The sequence below is a fragment of the Nuphar pumila genome, chromosome 11 (assembly GCF_984573655.1).
Source record: "Nuphar pumila chromosome 11, dmNupPumi1.hap1.1, whole genome shotgun sequence".
In the NCBI taxonomy this organism is placed as follows: Eukaryota; Viridiplantae; Streptophyta; class Magnoliopsida; order Nymphaeales; family Nymphaeaceae; genus Nuphar; species Nuphar pumila.
This window is the reverse complement of record NC_143259.1, coordinates 104,073,206-104,080,368: the sequence shown is the minus strand read 5'-3', so window position 1 is coordinate 104,080,368 and position 7,163 is coordinate 104,073,206.

The window sequence follows — 7,163 nt, the reverse complement described above, 5'->3', positions numbered from 1 at the left end:
TTTTTAAGAAATTATTTTGAAAACCATTAAAATGTATCTTGTTAAGTTCAAAATACCTCGAAAACACTTAAATGAGTTTGCAACTCTTTAAAATGATTAATTTTCATGATAATTGAATATTTTAACAATATTTTACTTACATAAATTATTGAAATGACCATTTTACTCTTCTTTGTCAAAAAGATGTAAACAGACATATAAAACCCACAACATTAATAATAAAAGATAAATGCATATTTTTAACTCAAAGTAAAAGAAATTTCTTTAATTATATTCTCTTAAAAATTTACAGGTTGTACAAAGGAAGAAAAAGAGAAAATGGGGGTAAAAGGAGGAGGAATAAGAAAAAAAAGGAAAAACTAAGAAGGTAAATAAGAAAAGCAAAAGAAGAACAAAAATAGAGAACAAAAAAGAAAGCTTTTGGAGAGGCAAAAAGAGGGAAAACAGAAAAAAAGAGTGAAGAACAAGACAAAAAAAAGTAAAAACATATGACAGTTATATCCCTGCAACCTAGGCGGGGATAACCTAAGTGTTGCCTAGGCAGCTTAGGTGAAAAAATAGAGCCCTACCCCCTAGACGGTGGCTCTTCACCGAGACAGCCTAGGTGGTGCCTAGGCACGCTTTTGACAACTAAGTTCTTGATACTAGAGTGTAGCTAATGATCCAAGGAATCCAAAGAAACAAGAATCACATCGATCTTACCCTAGATGAATCCGCAATGATCAAAACAACAAAGACTACCAAGACTATTTTCTTTAAAATTTTAGAACTCGTAAATTTTTAAATCTCCAATGTGAACAAGAATCACACCCAAGATTTTTACAAATGCAATTCAACACTTTAATCTTCACCTAAACATGATTCTAGCACATAACTTAAACATATATAGAACCCAAATTAAACTCAAAACAAAATATGCTTCAAAGACCCATTCTTTCACCACCTTACATGGGGAACTTAGAGTATCATGTAAGAATGTATTTCTTTAACATGAATCTCAACAGTATTCAACCCAAGAAGCTCCAGATCAACAAAAATTACTTATAAAAATACTCAAACATGAAATTCAATTAACTAAACCACATATATCAGACCCAAACACTATCTTGCAATTAATCTTCACCAAGATCCAAAATATCGCCACCCAAGTGAGAGTTCTTGGAGACTCGTGTGAACTTTGGATGAGTTCAGCATGAATCTCAATAAGATCAATTTCCCCACTTATATTCTTCACTTCTAGAACAAGGAAAATAATAGTAAAAGATCAAACTCACTATTTACATGCACACGCACCAAAGGTCAATCTAGTCACTTCAAGCAAACCGAGCTCTCCCACGGTTCCAAATATCCAACTCAGCCACTCTTGTGATTAGGTTGTCTTCTTTATTCAAGATGATGAGTCCAAAGTGCTTCTCCTGTTGATGAATTCTTGAAATGATTTGAATTTGTGTTAGTCACCGGAAGTCTTTCCAGAGTCACCAAAATGCTTTCTTGTACTAGTAGTGCAATTGCACCCAAGTCTTGGATTCTTCAAAATGGCACCTTCTTAGATTTGAAATGAAATAAACCACAAATTTTTGGGGATCTATAGCTCTTATACCAATTTGTTACAGACCTTAGGAAGGTGTGGTAATGGTGGTAGCACAAAGGGAGATGAAGGAGACAAGAGAGGGAAGGGGATGGCTAGCTTGGGGAATGGGCTAAGGGAGAGAGAAGATGGGGGTCAACTTTGGTTGAGAGAAAGAGACAAGGGAGAGGGAAGTTGGAAATGATATTTGAAGAGAAAATTTCAAACATAGGATACTGATGTCATCCATATTTAGTACTTAACAGTTCTTCATTGCCACAATGGTGAGATATAGTTCTGAGTTTCAACTCTATTAGCATATCCTGAATATATCAGTTTCATCAGCCCAATATTTTTTTTATTTCTTCTTTCCTTATTTTATATGTTTCCTGCTTTATTTTGTTACCACTTCTTCTAATCCACTCAACATATGAATTCTTAAGAAATAGGTTAATCAAAATGTTTATTACATGAAAAGAGAAAATCACTCTTTCTGAGAAGCCATGACTTAATTGCACACTTATCTCTCTCCGAGAAGGCAAACCAAATGCAAGAAGATTGTTTTTATGGTTGTCATAATTATGTAAGGTTTTTATTATAATAAAATATGTTTTAACATCATAATTTATATTTTTATTTGATTACTTTTAATAAATATTGCATGGTGCTATAAAATTGCGTAGTTCTTTTAGTGGTGCTACAAGCAAGGTGGTTCGAGTTTGATGCTTCATATATATAAACAAACAAAAAAATCCAAAATGCAAAATAATCTAAATTTCTAACTAATCATGTAATAATATTAACACATAAAAACATGACTCAAAGTTCAAATTTAAAATAACAACTAGCCACCATTATTCATCAATCATTCATAACGCAAAAATGTCATCCATGTCCTATTAATATGAAGCATTTCATAGCTCTTTCACTAGATAACCAAAAACCCCAAACAAAAATCCATCAAAAGTTCAAAGAGACTTACAAAGATGGCTACCACAAAGAGACTGAGAGAGACTGAGAAAGAGACAGCTTTGGGAGGGCGAACTAGTCAGGAAGACCATCCTTGTGAGCGTCTTGATGGTTCTTTTGTGAACCATCTCTCTCCCAGAACCAGAGAGAGGTACCTGGCTTACACCACTGATCGTCCACCATGGCGCCACCTTCGTCGTGACTCGTTGGAGCCATCGTCGGATGTTGCAGGTCGGTAGAGAGGGGAGAGACGAAGAGAGACGAAAGGGGGCGGAGGGGAGTAGGGCTTCATTCAAACAACAATTTTTTATTTTATTTTTTTAACTTTTTTAGAGTCAACAAAAAGGTCAACAATGATCTTGAATGGCCCAACATGCAATTAACCGAGTCTGATTTGTTCAACCGTATGTCACCAACATACTGCAACTTAATTGTGTCTCATCGTGAGTCGACTCATGTCAAACGTGACAAGAGACCATTTTGAAGTGTCCCTGTGACAAAGAACCTAACCTAACCCAGTTTGATAATACGCAAGCCTAACCTAAAATTGACAAGAGTTTGTTGGGTTTTTGGCAGGTCAAGGATTGTAACAAGCCTATTAGTACATATTAAGCCTTGGGTCAAAACCATATGTGGTAATGAAGGACCAACATGGTCCCATGTCTTTTATAGCATGTTTGGACGCAAGAAAAATGACAGGAAAAATGCAAATAAGAAAAAATTAGCAAGCTTTTCAAACGTTCCAAATAAAAATATGCTTTTTTATAATAAAAATTTCTTTACTTAGGGATGAAATTTTTTATTCTATCAAACAGACAATGTGTGTGTGTGTGTGTATGCACACGCAAATATGTTAGCCATACATGTATATGTATATGTTTATACTCTTGTTTAAGACTTCAACATTGCATTTCACAACCAAATCAAAGCTCAATATTATTAAGGATTACAATTATGGTCGTATTAATAGTCATATAAATGTTCGACTATAAAGCATAATAGTCGCATAAGTATTCGACTATAAAACATATAAAGCAAAGTAAGCAAGATCAAAATCATTTAAAAAACTTGATGTCCCAGACTTTTTGTTCAAAACCATTATATATAATCACCAGTCATATTCTTTTTCGAAATGGTGAAAAATCAACAACATAATTTCACAATAATAGGCATCTCTTAGAAATAATCCAAATCAATATTTTTTCATTCAATTAAGTGCATGAAAATAGTAAATTCGGTATGCCAAAACTGATAGGAGGATTAGTTTTTGCTTTCTTGAAACTCTATTTTTTAGATCTCATTGGTTTCTGTTAAAAACCATAAAAATCATGGATGCAAGTATTCTTTGGCTTAATCTGGACCTCGAGATGTGTCTGTCATAATTGAAAGCATGTAATAGATAATATTTTCCATATTCAACTATATTTTTTAGAGAGAGAAAAAATTAAAAGATCATTGAAGTAAAACTTGATTATAATTTTCACTCTTTTCTTTAAATCAATTATATCAAAAGCATGCTTTTAGTAAATAAGGCTGAAAAGCACTTCTAAAGGTTCAAACTAAGCAAATAACTACAGAAACTATGATTCCATGATAAGGCCTAACTCACGTAGATGTATACAAGCATGTGTGGGTGTATATATACTGCAAATTCTTATAGCATAATTTAAATGGCAAGTGAATAATCATGATCAATGAGAAAAAAAAGTCATATCAAAATCACAACATTTGTATATTAGAATAAAAGCATAGTGAAAGTCCACATGTATGTACTTAATCCAAGCACAATTTTCATGTTTTCCTACGCCTTAGTTGTTTAATTACATTTAAAAATATGTATGTATTATTAGGTACTAAATTTTAAGGTGATATAATTCGCTTATTCATTGGTTTGTATGCAAGCTAAAAGTAATTTTTTGTTTTTGTTTTCACCTTAATTGTAAAATAGTATTTATGCTAATGACTAGAGCTAATTTTGGAATGGAAACTAATCTTGGTTCGGTTTCACTAAATATACAAGAATATTAGATGACTAGGGGTTTCTTGCTACTTTGGTAGGTTCTTAAGCTAATGTGTATATGGTTGAATTTGGTTTAGGGTAGGCTTAGATGGGTCATTCTCTGTGGAAATTTAAAGGGTTTATGATTACCATCACAAGCTTGAAAAAAAGTAGTTTGAATTAGATTGCAAATATTTGCAATTTCCTCCTGAAATTATGTGGTTGTTGATTCATTGCATGTTGGAAATATTATTTTGCTCATTTTATAATGAATATGTCACGCCTTGAAGTATAGACCACCAATCCATGTATCCTTTTCCATTGACTTGTGGCTGGCATTTGACTTTGTTTTATTGGGTTCATCATTTAGTTTACTCCAAGCAAATCAAGATCAATCGTCAAAGCCCCATAAGTTTCTTTTGCTGATCCTTGCTAAAAGTTAAGATGTTACTTTCTCACATCATTTTTCATTATGAGAAAAGAGAAGAAAAGCAAAGAGGAGGAAAAGTTGTAAAGAAAATCCTTTGAATAAAGAAGAAGAGTATTAAAGAAAATCATTTGGATCTTCATCATAATAATCAAATTTAAGAAATTTTAAAAAATAAACCTAAGTTTGGGAATCAAATAAAAAGATGCACTAAAGTTTCAGTTTTTTTTTTTTGTAAATTAAATCTTATCAATGTGATTTACAATGTTTGTTAAGTTTAAAATAAGTTTTGAATCACATGATTATGACACTTAAACAAGTTTTTAAAGGCTTAAAAAATAAATGGTTTATGATGCACTAAAATTTTGATTCAAAAAATCATAAATTTGAATCGAAGTAGAATGATTCAAGGTTTGATCATTGACAAACAAACCTTCCTCAACACATCTACGTAGTTAGATTGAGTTGATAAAGCTTCAACCTATCATTTTCAGCTTAATAGTTCCATAGAATTTTATTTCACCACTTTGCCAAAATACTTTGATGTTATTTCACCTTGCGACCTATGTGAACATGTATAATTTAAGGTTGCCTAGGTGAAAGGAAAAAGAGAAAAAGGAAGAAGAGGAAGAAAAAGAGAAAGTGGGGGTGAAAGGAGGAGGAAGAAGAAAAAAAGAAAAAAAATAAGAATGTAAATTAGAAAAGGAAAAGAAGATGAAAATGACAGAATAAACAAGAAAGCTTTTGGAGAGGCAAAAAGAGGGAAAAAAGTGAAAAAAAAGACAAAAAAAGTAAAAAAAATGACAATCATGTCCTTGCAGACTAAGCGGGGATAGCCTAAGTGTTGCTTAGGTAGACTAGGTGAAAAAATAGAGCCCTATCGCCTAGACGGTGACCCTGCACCTAGACACCCTAGGTGGTGCCTAGGCACACTTTTGAAAACTAAGTTCTTGATACTAGAGTCTATCTAACGATCCAAGAAATCCAGAGAAACAAGAATGACATTGATCTGACCACATATGAATCAGCAATGATCAAAACAACAAAGACTACCAAGACTGTTTCTATATATTTTTAGAACCTGTAAATTTTTAAAACTCTAACATGAACAAGAATCTTGGTTCACGTGAATTCAATAAGAATCACACCCAAGATTTTTACAAATGCAATTCAACACTTTAATCTTCACCTAAACATGATTCTAGCACATAACTTAAACATATGCAGAACCCAAATCAAACTGAAAACAAAATATGCTTCAAAGACCCATTCTTTCACCACCTTACATGGGGAACTTGAAGTATCATGTAAGAATGTATTTCTTTAACATAAATCTCAACAGAATTCAACCCAAGATGCTCCGAATCAAAAAAATTTACTTCCAAAAACTCTTAAACATAAAATTCAATCAACTAAACCACATATATCTGACCCAAACACTATCTTGCAATTAATCTTTATCAAGATCCAAAATATTGCCACCCAAGAGAGAGTTCTTAGAGTCTCTCGTGAACTTTGGATGAGTTCACCATGAATCTCAATAAGATCAATTTCCTCACTTCTATTCTCCACTTTTAAATCAAGGAAAACAATAGTAAGAGATCAAACTCACTATTTACATGCACCAAGGGTCAATCTAGTCACTTCAAGAAAACTGAGCTCTCCCACGGTTCCAAATCTCCAACTCAGCCACTCTTGTGATTAGGTTGGTTTCTTTCTTCAAGATGGGGAGTTTGAAGTGCTTCTCTTGTTGATGAAGGCTTGTAATGGTTTGAATTGATGCCAGTCACCGAAAGTTTTTTCGGTGTCGTTGAAATGCTTGACTAGTTCTTGTATTAGTAGTGTAATTGCACACAAGTCTTGGATCCATCAAAATGGCACCTTCTTAGATTTGAAATGAAACAAACAACCTTTTTGGGTTCTATAGCTCTGATACCAATTTGTTACAGACCTTAGTGAGGTGTGGTAATGGTGGTGGCACAAAGGGAGATGAAGGAGAGAAGAGGGGGAAGAGGATGGCTAACTTGGGAAATAGGCTAACGAAGAGAAAATATGGATGGCAACTTTGAGAGACATTAAGAGACAAGGGAGAGGGAAGTTGAAAATGTTATTTGAAATGAAAATTTTAATCCTAGGATATTGATGTCATCCATATTTAGTACTTGGCAGTTCTTTATTGCCACAATGGTGAGAGATAGTTC